The sequence below is a fragment of the Hyaena hyaena genome, unplaced genomic scaffold (genome assembly GCF_003009895.1).
Source record: "Hyaena hyaena isolate Hyena2069 unplaced genomic scaffold, ASM300989v1 scaffold_2227, whole genome shotgun sequence".
Classification (NCBI taxonomy): Eukaryota; Metazoa; Chordata; class Mammalia; order Carnivora; family Hyaenidae; genus Hyaena; species Hyaena hyaena.
Window position 1 is genome coordinate 30,134 of NW_024082867.1, and position 14,693 is coordinate 44,826.

The 14,693-nt window shown below is 44.4% G+C and overlaps 1 long non-coding RNA gene across 1 annotated transcript in view; it reads left to right on the forward strand.

Moving 5' to 3' along the window:
• The window catches only part of LOC120227362, a 28,261-nt gene extending 17,110 nt beyond the window's left edge, over positions 1 to 11,151 (forward strand). Inside the window, exon 3 of the long non-coding RNA XR_005527234.1 lies at positions 11,088 to 11,151. This is a non-coding gene — a long non-coding RNA (uncharacterized LOC120227362). The remainder of the gene's footprint in view (positions 1 to 11,087) is intronic.
• Positions 11,152 to 14,693: the final 3,542 nt, after the last annotated feature.

A 14,693-nucleotide genomic window follows, 5' to 3' on the forward strand; every position in this document is an offset into this window, starting at 1 on the left:
AGCCTATCACAAGGACTAGAGCCAGCTATTTTTTTTTTTTTTTTGAGAGGTGATCACAAGGAAATGAAGCAGGGAAATTGAGACAGAAAAGATGAAAAGCCAGTATAAGGGCACAGTATCTAGAATGCTACTGTGAAAACAGCAGCCCAGTGTTTCTCCATGACTATTAGGAAGCAGAGAGCCTGCCCGCAGAATTACCCAGTGGCCCCCTTCCCCTGGACGAGCTGCCGAGCTGTCTGTACTTGTAGGCTGCATATGAGCCTGGACTGAAGTTGGAGAAGGTCTTAGGAGAGAAGGGCCAAGGATGCAAGGCTCTCGATTCGCTGAGCTGGCGGCACAAATGCAGGCTCAGCTCGACTGGGGGGCAGTGCCCCCCACAGGTAAACCCGAAGTGAGCTGTTGTGAAGGGGGCACGCCGCAGGCCCGCTACAGGCGCCATCACGGGGGAGGAGCAGTCTCGTCACCTGACCTACACCCCCCCCCCCCTTGAACATTTTCCCCAGACGCCACCCGGCCGTGGGGCGCCTGTGCTGCTGGTGTCTGGGGAGCAGCCCAGGACTCGCGCGGCCTCTCCTGCGCTGCCCTGACTGCCCTGCAGGTGAGGACACTGGCTGCTGGTGAAAACGGCCTGCAGGTCTCCTTCTGAATAGTTCGGAAAGCATCCTGCCCAGGAGCCCCCCGGCTGCCCGCTCTCGCACACTGCACGTTGCGAGTCAACGTCTGGCCGCACCGCACCCAGGAGGCTGGGGCTGCCGTGCGCACAGGGCCTGAGAGACCTGGTTCCAGATCCTGGGCCTTGACCAACCGTACCTCCTCCGTCAAGTTAAACAAACCGCCCGTGCTTTGGCTTCCTCGGCCTCAGCCTGAGGAGATTCTCTCTTTCAGAGGCTTGCCTGGAGGATTTCATTTCGGCTCTGTGTACGCGAAGGATCCACGGGCTGGCGCGTAGTACACGGCGCGGGAACATCCGTGTGGATCGCAGCTTTTGCCTGCTGGGTCTTTCCCCGGCCTTCTCCGTCCCCCCGAGGGGGCCTCTCCCGCGCGCCCCTCACAGCCTTGCCCCGGAAGTGCCCCCTGACGGCCTCCGTCAGGGTCCGTCACCACACGGCGCTTACACCCTTCGCAGACCAGGTGTCGTCAAACGTGAGATGTTGCCAGATGCCTTGTGAAATGCAGACATCTTCTGCACCCCCCCCCCCGACACCCTCTATCAGGCTAGTAACCCTACTGTGAAAAGAAAATAATTTAAATCGTATGTACAAGCCCTACAGTCGGAAGAGCCTTGCCATCCGTGTCTAACTCTAAACAAACATTCTGACCGACCCGTCTGGTCTCTTCCGTAGGTGCAATCTGAAGCCTGTGGGATCAAAGGCCGATGGCCACCTTTGTTTGTGGATGCAAACGTCTGCTCGCTCGGGTCCTCAGACGGGCTTAGACCCACGGGTGACTTGCTGAGGGAGTGGCAGGAAGGGGAAAGAGAGGGGCGGATGGGTGCAGGAGGAAAGAGCCTTTAGGGGTGGCACTTGCGGGCAGAGAAGGGCATGGGAGGGCGGGGGGGACAGGCCTCAGACCACAGTGTGGCTCTGAGGTCCCTCACCGCGCCGACAGGGGTCCCCAAGTGAAGGTCGCCTGTCAGAGGACCCAGCGTCAGGCGGAGCTGGCCTGCTCCAGTGGCCCTGGAGGCCTCAGCTGGCGCACCGTGCACTTGGACGTAGGGCAGCGGGAGGCCATCAGCCCTGCACAGGGTCTCTACAGGGAGGGTCTCTACAAGGGAGGTCCTACCCGAGCATCTCCACGGTTGGTTGTCACAAGCCTCTCTCTTCTCAAAGCAGCACGATCCCAGTTTGAACCTTCGAGTACGTATTCTTACTGGCTCAGATTCTCTCAGGAGCTTAGAGTAACATTTGTTGAGACCAGCAGACTGGGACTCATTCCGCACTGAATGCATATAAGCCTACACGTCTCGAGCCCATACAGAGTCACAGATGATCGGAACAAAGCTTGATCCGCAAGGATATTTTGCGTCAGGCAGGACGAGGTGGCTCTTCTGATATCGAGCCCTCATTATTTCCCCCGTGAGCGACATTTGGCCTAGCCCGTGGCTCAGTGTCGCCCTGCCCCAGCTGTGTAGAATTGGAAATGAAGAGTTAGGGAAGTTTGGGCTGTGCTGAATGTAGGTCTCCTCTGAGCGGTTGATTGCAGATGTTTTTGCTGCATCATTGGGCGTTGGCATCTAACCAAGTCCAGACATTTCAGGCAACGCCTTTGACCGATCTGGAGCTTTCTGTCTCATTCAGTGTATCGCTCCTTCATTTTTCTACCCCCTGCACATTTCTCGTTAAGAGATGTTCATGTTAGCTGCAGTTGGCAGTTTGAGTGGAGAGCCTCCGACTGCTCTCTTAACAGAGAGCTTTGTCTCTGTCCTGTGGCTTATCAAACAGCTTCACGGGCACTATAATTAGTTTGCCAAGCTCATCTTTTGTCTCTATTGATGAGCATTTGGCTGCATTTTTTTTTTTTTCCAGGAGGGAACCTTTCTCTATCTACAGATCAATTTGGACCTGACGTTTAAAGCTAAGGCTTCCTTCTATCTCTGAGCAGTTTTGTTGATAACACTTTCTACAGTCTGTCAGTTCCAATGCTATTTAGTATCCTTCCTAATTTAGTGTTAAGAGCATTGCAGAAAATATGAACAACTGGCACTTCTGAGACTTCTGACTTTTCCAGTATTAGTCAGTTGCGATTTATCTGCTTTTTTTTTTTTTCTTTTCTTTTTGATGACCAGGGACCCAGACAAGTTTTACCTTTACACCATCCTATACCATGGCAAATTGAATGCCACGCATTTTCTTCTTTCTGGTGGAGTGACAGAGTTAACTGATTTTCCATTTTGGGTGTGAAGATGCACAAATGACTTTTGATTTTATCTCCTGAAAGAGCTGAGAGTGGCAGCTTTGATCCAATGTGGAGATCAGGCACGCAGGGTCTGAGAATCACTGCGGGTAACTTTCTGCTGTGTCCCAAGAAATGAGGCCCCCAGGTACTAGAATGCCATCCGCACATAGGCAGTCCGAGCTCAGAGATGATGTCACTGGTTAAAACCTGGTCAGCTCTGGAAAGAATCCTTCCTCCCTTGACCATCGTCTTCCTTCTTGTTACAACCATTATTTAAGAATATAAGTGCTCCATAAACAGCAGCTTATTATTTTTCAAATCAGTTCGTGAGGTTGAAAGGGAAATAGAAGCTTAAAGGCATCATCTTTATCAGGTCTGAGATGGTGATTTAAAGCGATCACTGATGCCTTCCTACTTCCATGAAAGTAGTTTGATCATTCTACTTAATGTTTGCTGTCACCTTTCTCTTTAGACACTGTCTTACTTTTAATTACCTCCTAACTGCCTGGCATACGGAATCAAAGAGTAGTGTTATCACCGGCAAAAATACATGGATAGTAAGTCACACATTACAGACCGTCTTCCATTGTGTGCCCACTTTTCTTCTGCTGGCTTTTTTATTCTATTTATTTATGGCAAGAGAAAAGAGCTTTTTGTCTTTTTCCTTTGGACACATTTTGTATGTGTCGTATTGCATGTTCTGCCTTGTTCTTCCTGGGACAATGCGTCCCGTTTTATATCTTTGTTTCTCGCCTTCCATCAGTGCGACCCCTAAGCACGCTCTTTCAGGATGGGAAGAAACACAAAGGCAGTGTTTCTCTTCTCCTTGACCTTGAGGTCTGATATTTAAGGGGGCTTCTTGTGCTGTGTCCCCACATGACAATGAGAACACTATGAATGCCTCAGAACCACTTGCAGCTCAATTCCATTAAGTGAAAATTTATGGAAAGTAGTTCCATGGAGTTATAGGGACACACTTTTTATGATTATTATTATTGATTGAATAGGTTTTAGTCGCATTCTGAGCCTGATATCTAGGGTCCGTGGTGAGGATGGAGAAGGTACCTGTGGCCTTGGCCGTGGCTGTTTGTTTTCCTATCATTTGTCCTTGAAGTATAAGTGGTGAGAAGTCTGTTCTACCTCTGTTACAAACACTGAAGTGGATTTTAATTTTTCATGGTCGCTTTACTTCCTAAAAGTTATAACTTTTAGCATTAATGTTCTGTAGGCTATATTCTCAATGTCCTAGAGTTTAAACTGGAAACAAGTTTGAGTGGCATACACCATAGTCTGACATCATTGGTACTGGCTCAGACAAAGAGCTCCAAGGAAAGCATTTTCAGGCTGGAGGCTTTTATATAAACATTCCAGAAGAAGAAAGGAAATAATCAGAATTTATTTATGAGTCCTTATATTTTACTCTCCTTTCCAGCTTGATATAGAGTAATTTTTCAGATCAAAAACAAAGATAGTAATACTTTTGGAAAACCAATCATTCTGTGATGTAATCCCTTACAGTAGACTAACACAGAAATAATAACTGATGTCCCACAATATCCCAGAAGAGGAAAATCAGTGTGACTGGTTTCTCCCACCTGACACATTACAGAGAATATCTGTGCATCAGGGGCCCGCGTGGTCTGAGAGCAGGGGCTTCCGGGAGCGCAAGGTAGAACACTGATAGCAGCACAGCAGAAAACGAGCGTGGGGTGGGTTGGGCTGGATGTGCCTGCCCGGGGAACAGTCACAGGTCTGTGCCTGCTTTGGAGGCAGTTGGCAAAGCTGGATGTGTGGAGGAAGGAGTAGGGTCCCGCGCTGGGTGACCTGTCTCAGAGCGGGGACTCCCAGCAGGTGGAACAGAGCATCGTGGCTGGGCTGACGAGGCTCACAGAGAAGCCAGGGTGGAGAAGGCACCTCTATTAGCTCCATTGTCTTTGCTGCTGGCAGCCTGGGACCTGAGACCCCGCCGTGATTCCAGGATGACGTCAGCCCAGTTCACAGGGTTCCGTATGTGAGCACCTTCCCTGCTGGTCCTGGCAAGGAGGAGCTGTGGATTCAACAAGAGGGAGAGAAAGTCTTCCCCCTCCAGGGCCCCGTCTCTCTATCACATAACGGACGGGTGCTGACTCTCAGCACCGCTGATAAATCACCTTCTTCTGCTTCCGCGGCTGTGCACCACCGGGCCCGCAGTGTTCTCCTTCATCTACACGTCACCTTCAGTGGAGACGGAGAATAAGGGAGAGGAGACCAGGAGGTGGCATACTGGGGCAGGAGAGGAGAGGTGGGCAGTAGTGCAGGGAAGTGGCTGGGACCACGCCTTTTCCTGCTGGCAGACTTGCATGAGCCTTTCCATGAGGATGCGTGTGTTGTTCATATGTTTAGATGCTTCTGGATATTCTGTTTATTTCTGCATATTATTGATGTTTCGGTGTCTTAAAAACCTTCCCGGCTGGGGAGACACTGCACTTCTAGGCTGAAGGGTCAGCCCAAAGCATGCCTTTAATATGCAGACTCACCAATCCAGAGCCCCACCTCCTCTATCTGGTCAGTGCACCCAGGAGGCAATAAGCCTCTGTCTTGATCCTGCCAGGGCCAGGTCCTAGGCAATGGGGGACCGCCCCTAAAGCTAGGAGCCTACCCAGATCATTCAAACAGTGCTAAACTGTCCCCCATGCTCTGCCTCACCTACCCCCGGAACTCCCAATAAGGCCTGGCCCTAGCTCGCCGGCTGCTGCGCTCTGTCTGCTCATCACCTTCAGTCCTCCCCACGTGCTTCTGCGTGTTGCGCCCAGACCTGCGAGTATAAACAGTGCAGTTTTCCCAAATCTCTCCTGTGCCTCCTGTGTGGGCCACACTGGACCAACCAGAGCATAAAAGAAAACAGAGCCGCATGAAATGTTTCAGGTGTGCTCTGAACTATTGAAAAGTGTCCACAATACAGTCAATGACAAGGAATACAAACGTAGCTTTTCGTTTCATCTGAGGCTTTCTCAACCATCCTTTTCATACTATTGAACTCAGAAAACAGGCCCTGTGCTTGCCCCTGGGGGATATAGGGATGGAGAAGGCATGACTCCATCCCTCAAAGAGTGCACAGCTAAGTGGAAAAGATCCCTAGGAACAATTATTCGGGTATTTGGTGCTATGTTAGAGGGAGAGAGCTTGGGGGGTGCTGGAAGCGAGGGCTGGCCTCCCTTTGAGTGGCAGAGAGTGTTGTCTGGGAATGGGGGTCCTTGTTTACATTCTTGTTTCAGGCGACCATATGTTTCACTTTTTTAACCAGTTGTATTGACAGATGTCCAGGTTAAGAGGCTGTATGTATGAATCTCCAGGAAAAGTCAGGCATTTTGAGGAAGTTCCTTGAAGAAACAATTTTTCAAGATACAGGTTTCAGAACTGATGGTGCCTGGGTAGTAAACCTGAGTGCTGAATAAAAGGCTTAAAAAATACTATATTCTCATTGGACGTAAAGCTTAAGGAATTTCAGATAATTATAGATCATTTCTTTAGGTTTTACTTTACTCCTATAGAAAATACTCTATAAAGAAACAATTAATTATTATTCTCATGTCTACAGAATAATTTTTTTTCACTTTATAGTATACATTCTGATTGTACAATTAAAAGAGAGAAAAAAAACGGGAATTGCTAACTCTATTATAGAGAAAAGTATTAGCAAAGACACCCTTGATCATGAATTCCCTAGTAGTGTCAAAGGCATCTATTATTGATCTTGGAATCTTTCGAACAGGTATAACAGATACAGAATACGAGGCTGTTATTTTATTATGTGATTCGTGGAAGTTTCGCTCATCGCTTCACGGTCCCCTCGTATACACAGAGTAAGGAAGTAAGTCCTTTCTCACAGCATCACCCAGGAAAGGGCTTTGTGAACTGCATGCACTGGGATGGGGTGCATGTTGCCGCTTAGCCAAACTCATGTTGCAAGGAACACATGATATGGGGTGATGTCTGGATAGGGAAGTGGTGCGCAGCCCGGCTAAACAGCTCCTTCCTTTACGTCTTTCCTTTTCATCTGTCTGTAACACAATGAAGGAAATTAAAATCAGTGATCGATTGTGTTTGAGTGCATTATCATCAAGACTGAATACATAAACAGTGTACCCAAATGAGAAGCTATTTAATCACGAGCTTTTTTTCTGTGTATCTAACCCAGTGTATCATGGACCAATAACTGACATTTATTCAAAAGAGGAAAAGAAATTCATTTATTCCATTTGAGTGTTCCTCCTGTGCTAATACATTCTGTGTTCCTTAAAGAATTTATTAGGAAAACAGAAGGATTTTTATATATTCAGTGGAAATCATTATCATATAACCCCTTGATTAAGACTACTATTTCAGTTTTCTCCCTTAATATTTGCTGTCAGTTGATTTATTTTAGTTTATAGAGGCTGTGGGTATGAATTCTGACGTTTCAAGTAATGCCAAGAAATTAATTTTCTTCATTAGAAATGGCATAGGGGTGCTATTCCTTTTATTGAATCAGATTATCTCAGTGCATTAGATTTCATTGGGAAATTAGTTTGATTCTCCTAAAATAGTGGGGAGGGGAGTGATCCAAAGCCCTCTAATGATCAGATTTCTTTCCAAGGATCAGCTTATGCCCTGGAATAATTGGCTGATGTATTGCCCATTATTTGGTGAATTACTCATGTGCTCGTGAAGACATTCAGTATTTCTAAATGCGTTATGTTACCGACAGGGACTAAAATGAGCCGGTTGGCATACAGCGGTTGAACTTACAGAATGCAAGATGAACCTGGAGGAAAATTTGAGATTGTTTTTAAAAATAGTCATCCCCCCCCCTCCCACTTTTAAAGTATGTGACTTGATAACTGAAACAGGATTCACTGGCTTAATGAACAAGTATTTATGGTGATCAGTTTGAGGGAGGGGAGCACTCGGCTCTGAGTTTGCAGCGTCTCTTCGGTGGACTGTGGTCGTCCACGGCAGGTGGTTAATTATGTCCTGATATGACAGCCTTTCCCAGAATCCACACAACTGTGGTTTTCCAACCGTCTCCTGAACCACTTTTTTTTCTTAAAGTTCCCATGATGAGGAGCAGCGTTGTGGGTTTGGGTCAGGACCCAAGTACGTTACACAATGTGGAGTCATAGCAGAAACTACTATAAATGTTATATTTTTAAAATAGCTTTTTTCTAATTGGTTCCCACTGTTTTATGACAATTTCATTGAGATATTTTGCTTTGACTTTATATACAAAAACTTTATTGATTTGCAGAGTATTAACTGCAGATGTTCTCAGATTTTTTTAATGGGTAATTTTAACATTTCCAAATAATAATAGCTTGTGTCCTTTTTTGGTCTTTACTTTTATTACATTTCTTTGTCCTGTCTTACTGCACTGGCCAGGATCTCCAGGACACTGGTAAATACAGGCAGTGTCATCAGACACAAAAGCTCTTTCCCCCTTCCTAGCTTTTATAGAAAATATTGATTATGTTTCAACATGAAACATGACGGCATTGATGGTTTTGTTCTAGAGAAACGTATCAGGTTGAAAACGTTGTCTTCTGTTCCCACTTTGGTTATAAAGCTTTTAATAAAGCTATTTATATACATAAATAAAGATATTTATAAAGCTTTTAATATACAGAGACATTGGCTTCTCATATAGTTTGTCTTGCAACTCTGTGACAATCCTGTGGTTTCCCTTCTTCCGTCTGTTAATGTGGTAAATGGCACTGGAAGGCCTTCGCTGTGGCAGCAGCTCTGCGTTACTGGATGAAGTCAGTGCCATTACTCCGTATCCTTGATGTATATGTGCACATGCGTACACACCGGACAACTGAGTTTTCTAACACGTGCCGGAGAACTTCGCACCTGGACTGTTACGGAAGTTGGCAGAGCACCTCTGTGTCACCTGCCTGTGGGGGAAACTGACTGGAAACCACACAGCTGGCCGGGGCGGTGCTCTGTCCGCTCCCAGTGTCTGACGCCGTCTCCGGTGGTAGCTGCAGGCGAGGTAAGGCCGCCAGGGCAGCCGTTCCGGAAGCTCTAACAACAGCGCTCTCAGCAGCAGCAGCAGCAGCAGTGGGGGCAGCAGGGGGACTCAGGTGTCGCAGCTGGTGTGCGCGTGCTCGCGGCTGCAGCTTTCAAGGACAGCAGTAATGGCCTGGCCCTGCAAGAGTAGCTTCCCGAGGCTCCGGCTTAAGGGGCTGGACCTGGACATCTGAAGCCTTGAGGCGCCTGCCCCTGACCTCTGGACGACCCTTTCACTCTCCCAGCTCAAAAGAAGCAGAAACTTCTTGCAGTTATTAATTTTTGAGCAACCCAACCTTTTTATCTTCTGCTCCTAACACCTTTCTAGCTTGATTTTTCTATGAAATATGATAAATAGGACTCACTGGTCAGCCTGTACAGTGTTTATATTTTTAGTTAATTGCAGTTGTGGGTACATTGGGAGAAATCACATAAAAATCCAGTTTCCAGCCTTCCCTTGACGCCGACCCAGCCCCCTGCCAGGCAACAACGGATGTTGGCGGCCCTACCCGGCAGTCCACCAGCTTCCACAGGCAGACGGCTTCCTTTATCGCCCCTCTCCCTGGCCCTGCACACGTTGACATTGACCACAACACTGCAAATGGTCAACAGGCATAGCCAGATTTCCGGGATATTATGTATCTTCTTCACTTACAAAGCAAGATGTATTTTATAAGTTATATAAAGATCACTGACTTAAACTCGAGTTGTAACATGTAGAGCCACCTGTAGCTATCAAATGACAAGAAATTAGACTAATCACATCAGCAGAGTTTTAAAATTGCTTGATAAGAGCAGAGTTTTTGCCATAGTTGTTGGTGTTTTTGTTTTGTTTTGTTTTGCGTGCTCTGTGTTTTAAGGTTTGAGTGAAAAATGACATTATTTGTGCCAGATTCTCAATTCTTTGTAGCTTTGGATTTTTTTTTTCTTCCATGTATATGAATCCTTTGAAGTCACCCAGGGCTGACTGCAAGAGGACTCTTTGTGCAATCCAATCAGGCTAATTTCAATTTTAAGTGCAGGAGACAGGCATGTTTTTCATCGTCTCCTTGTGTAGCTATGATAGATTGGCTAGTGTTGAGTTAGGAAGATTCCCAGGAAAGGACAGTACAAATGCTATCCTAAGCAGCCTGTTAATAAATAGACCTCAAGTCTTTTAAAATCTTCCACTTGCTATTTTATTTTAAGAGTGACGTAAAGACCCACTAAAGCGCAGAACACATTTCCATCTGCAGGTTCATCTGAAAAGCTACCAGTATTTACATTCCCACATGATTCTAATAAAAAGGGAAAGTAAGGAATCCCTGCCTAAAATAATGTACAGTTTGTAAGAGCAAGAACTGGTAAGAGAGAGGGTTTCATGTTAATTTAAATATACCGTCTAAACATATTCCTCTTTTTCTTTACCTATTTAAAATACTTTATAGAACCTCTTTTTCAAGGATTATTGGTAGAATTCAATGAGAGAGGTTCTTAGATAACTAATTGAAATTGTACTTCAGTTATTATCATGTGTGTGTTTGTGTGTTGTTAAGTGTAAAAATATGAAAGCAGGAACCATATTAGACCCAGGGAATAATTAAAGTGTTTCCTAACAATTTTCTTTAATTTACTTTTCATTGCTTGACTTCTTCCAAAAGATGAAAAACGGAAGTATAAAATAATGAACACCAAAAAAAAGGAAAACCAAGTATGTAACTGAAGTCAACATCAATTTTCAATTAAAATCAAGAGAATTAAAAAAAAACTATACTCATCAAAATAATACCTACCTCTTAGCACAATTAACCATGGGCAGTTCTACTGGGTTTATGTTAATTTACTCCTTGAATCCTCATAACTCTTCTGTGTTGAGAGTCACTCAAAATAAAATACCTTTATTATGATTCTCACTTTACAGAAAAGGAAATGGAAGTAAACTGTGTTTTTCCACTCCTTGGAGGTACTTCCTGGTGGAGCAGGACTTTAGCCCAGGCAGTCGGAGTCTGGAGGTTTTCCCACAACACAGTGCTGGGCTTCATTTGCCAGATATATACGTTTACATGTTTATTTACAGACTTTGCTAATGCTTTCTCCATTAGATATGGATATTAAACACATCTTTAGGGGTCTCAGGGCACATTAATTCTATCTAATTCTGTCCAATTCTGTGCCCTCCCCCGCAGGTTACCTTCAGTTTGACTGAAGTACTCTGGGAACTTTGAGGACAGAAGGAGTTTGATGAAGCTTAAGGAGGTGAGGAGGGGTCAGATAAAGCTTCATAGAGCACTGCAGTGGGTATGTAATAATGTCACGGGATATAGAATCAGGGGACAGAAATCTGTTTCATTTCTATATGTTAATATCGACCCAGCACAAAGAGAAATTAAGAAGACAATTCCATTGACAATTGCACCAAACATAATAAATTCCCTAGGCATAAACTTAACCAAGGAGGTGAAAGACACGTACTCTGAAAAGTATAAAACAACGATGTAAGAAATTGAAGGCAACCCAAACAAACGGAAAGACGTTCTATGCCTCATGGGTTGGAAGAACAGATATTGTTAAAATGTCTATATTACCCAAAGCAATCAGTAGATTTACTGCAGTCCCTGTCAAAATACCAACAGCATTTTTCACAGAACTAGAACAAATAATCCTAAAATGTGTATGGACCATGAGACATCCCAAACAGCCAAAGCAATCTTGAAAAAGAAAAACAAAACTGGGAGTATCACAATTCAAATGTGAAGTTATATTACAAACCTGTAAAACTCAAAACAGTATGGTACTGGCACAAAAATAGACACATACATCATTGGAACAGAATAGAAAGCTCAGAAATAAACCCACAATTATATGGCCAATTGACTTTCAACAAAGGAGGGAAGGTTATACAGTGGTAAAAAGTCAGTCCCTTTAACAAATGGTGTTGGGAAAACTGGTCAGCTACATGCAAAAAGAATAAAACTGGACCACTTTCTTAAATCATACGGAATAAGTAAACACAAAATGAATTGAAGATCTAAATGTGAGACCCGAAACCATAAAAATCCTAGAAGAGAGCAGAGAGAGTAACATCTCTGACGTTGGCAATAGCAACAACCTTTCTAGATATATCTCTTGTGGTAAGGGGAATTAAGCAAAAATAAACTATTGGGACTACATCAACAGAGAAGGAAACAATCAGCTAGTTTACAAGGGAACCTACTGAATGGGAGAAAATATTTTCAAGTGACATATCTGATAGAGGGTTAGTATCTAATATTATATATATATATAAACTGATATGTATATATACATAACAAATATATTTATATATATATATATATAAACTGATATAACTCAACATCCAAAAAAACAAATAATCCATTTAAAAATGGGCAGAAGACAAGAATAGACATTTTTCCAAAGAAGACACCCAGGTGGCCAATAGACGCATGAAAAGATGCTCAACATCACTCATCATCAGGGAAATGAAAATCAAAACTACAATGAGATACCACCTCACACCTGTCAGAATGGCTGAAATAAAAAAAAAAAACACACAAGAAACAACAAGACAAAGATGGCAAGGATAAGGATGTGGAGAAAAAGGAACCTTTTTGTGCTCTTGGTGGGAATGCAAACTGAGACAGCCACTGTAGAAAACAGTATGGGTTTCCTCAAGAAGCTGAAAATAGTGGGGCGCCTGGGCGGCTGAGTCAGTTGAGCATCCGACTTCGGCTCAGGTCACAATCTCACGGTTCATGGGTTCGAGCCCCTCATCAGGCTCTGTGCTGACTGCCAGCTCAGAGCCTGGAGCCTGTTTCAGAGTCTGTATCTCCCTCTCTCTCTGACCCTCTCCTGCTCACGCTGCCTTTCTCCCTCTCTCAGAAATAAATAAAACATTTTTTAAACGTTAAAAATAGAAATACCCTAGGATCTAGGAATCACACTACTGGGTATTTGCCCAAGAAATACAAAAATATTAATTCAAATGGTACATGCACCCCAGTGTTTGTTGCAGCATTATTTACAGTAACCAAATTATGGTAGCATCCCAAGTATCCACTGAAAGATGAATGGAAAAAGAAGATGTGGTACGTATACACAATGGAATATTATTCAGCCATAAAAAAGAATGAAATCTTGCTATTTGCAACAACATGGATGAATCTGGATACTATAATGCTAACTGAAATAAGTCAGAGAAAGACAGATACCATATGATTTCACTCATATGTGGAATTTAAGAAACAAAATAAATGAACAAAGGAAAAAAGAGAGAGACAAACCAAGAAACAGGCTGTTAACTATTGAGAACAAGCTTGGTTGCCAGAGGGGAGGTGAGTAAGGGGTGGGGATTAAGCAGGGCACTTTTTCTGAAGAGCACTGGGTGAGAGAGAAAGAGAGAGAGTATGAGAGGGGAAGGTGCAGAGGGAGAGGGAGAGAGACCAAGCAGGCTCTATGCTCAGTGCAGAACTTGATGCGGGGACTCAATCCCACGACTACAAGATCATGACCTGAGCTGAAGTCAGACACTTAGCCAACTGAGCCACCCAGGCGCCCCATTGTTTATTTATTTTGAGAGAGAGAAAGAAAGCAAGAGCAGGAGAGGAAGAGAGAAAGAGAGAATGGGAAGCAGTCTCCAGGCTCTGACCTGTCAGCACAGAGCCCGATGTGGGATGCATACTCATAGTTGTGAGAGCATGGCCTGAGCTGAAGTTGGATGCTTAACCAACTGAGCCATCCAGGCGCCCCACCCCTGTTCCCTTCGTAAATTAAAAAACAAAACAACAACAAAAAAAACATACTGAAGTCCAGGGCACCAGGCTGTCATACCACCTTTCTGCCTACTTCTCTGAGATCCTGAGTCTCTGGGTCACTCTTCTACATACAAGAACTTTAGTGCTTGGTTCATGGACAGGATTTATCCCAATTCCTGTCATTTTCATGGAGGCAGAATTCTTTGACCACTTGATGTCTAACTAGTCCCAACTCCAATCAATGTTTTTCTCCCTCCCTCCCATGATTGTGATCTGGACCTTTTTATCAGCCAGCATTCCCTCGTCTCTGCGATGGCCTAGGCCACCTTCTGTTTCTAGCACTCAATAAAAACTGACCTTGCTAAGGATGCTCTCCATCCAGTCTTCTTCTTCACACTGAAATACTGGCCTTTCTGTTGCACTTCATGCTGCCACCATATCCCTCCTTTCTGAAAGTCTTCTCCTTGGTCTCTCTGACTTCCATTGACTGGGGACAGGAGAGTCTCATTTCCTGTGTAAACTCCAGCAGACCGTCGTGGGGTTTCATTACGCAATTACTAATAGGAATTGCACACCAGTGGATAAGCACCTAATAAAACCGCCGATAGGAAAATCGCTTGGGATGGTGATTTTGTAAAGCATGTATTATGAAAGTGAGAACCGATGCAATTCCAGGGTCCTGCTGTGGTTACAGTACACCAAACATTTATATTCAAAGATACATTTATGTTGGCTTACTAGTGAAATGAATATGAAAAAAATACTTGAAGTGTCTACATCGAGTCGTTATAATCTGTCCTTATGTGCCCAGCTGACAACAATTTTACTGATAAAACAAGTATTTATGTGTGCTCCTTTTTAAAGACACGTCACGTCATATAGATTGTTGAATCATTATTTTTCAATTCGGCGGCACTATAACTACCACCTGAGCAGAGCTTACCCAGCACATGTACCTTCTCTGGAAGGTGCATCACAACCTTCTCGTGCTTAGGAATCCTACCCAGCGCTTCAGCACTGTGCTCGGGGGCCATTTAAACC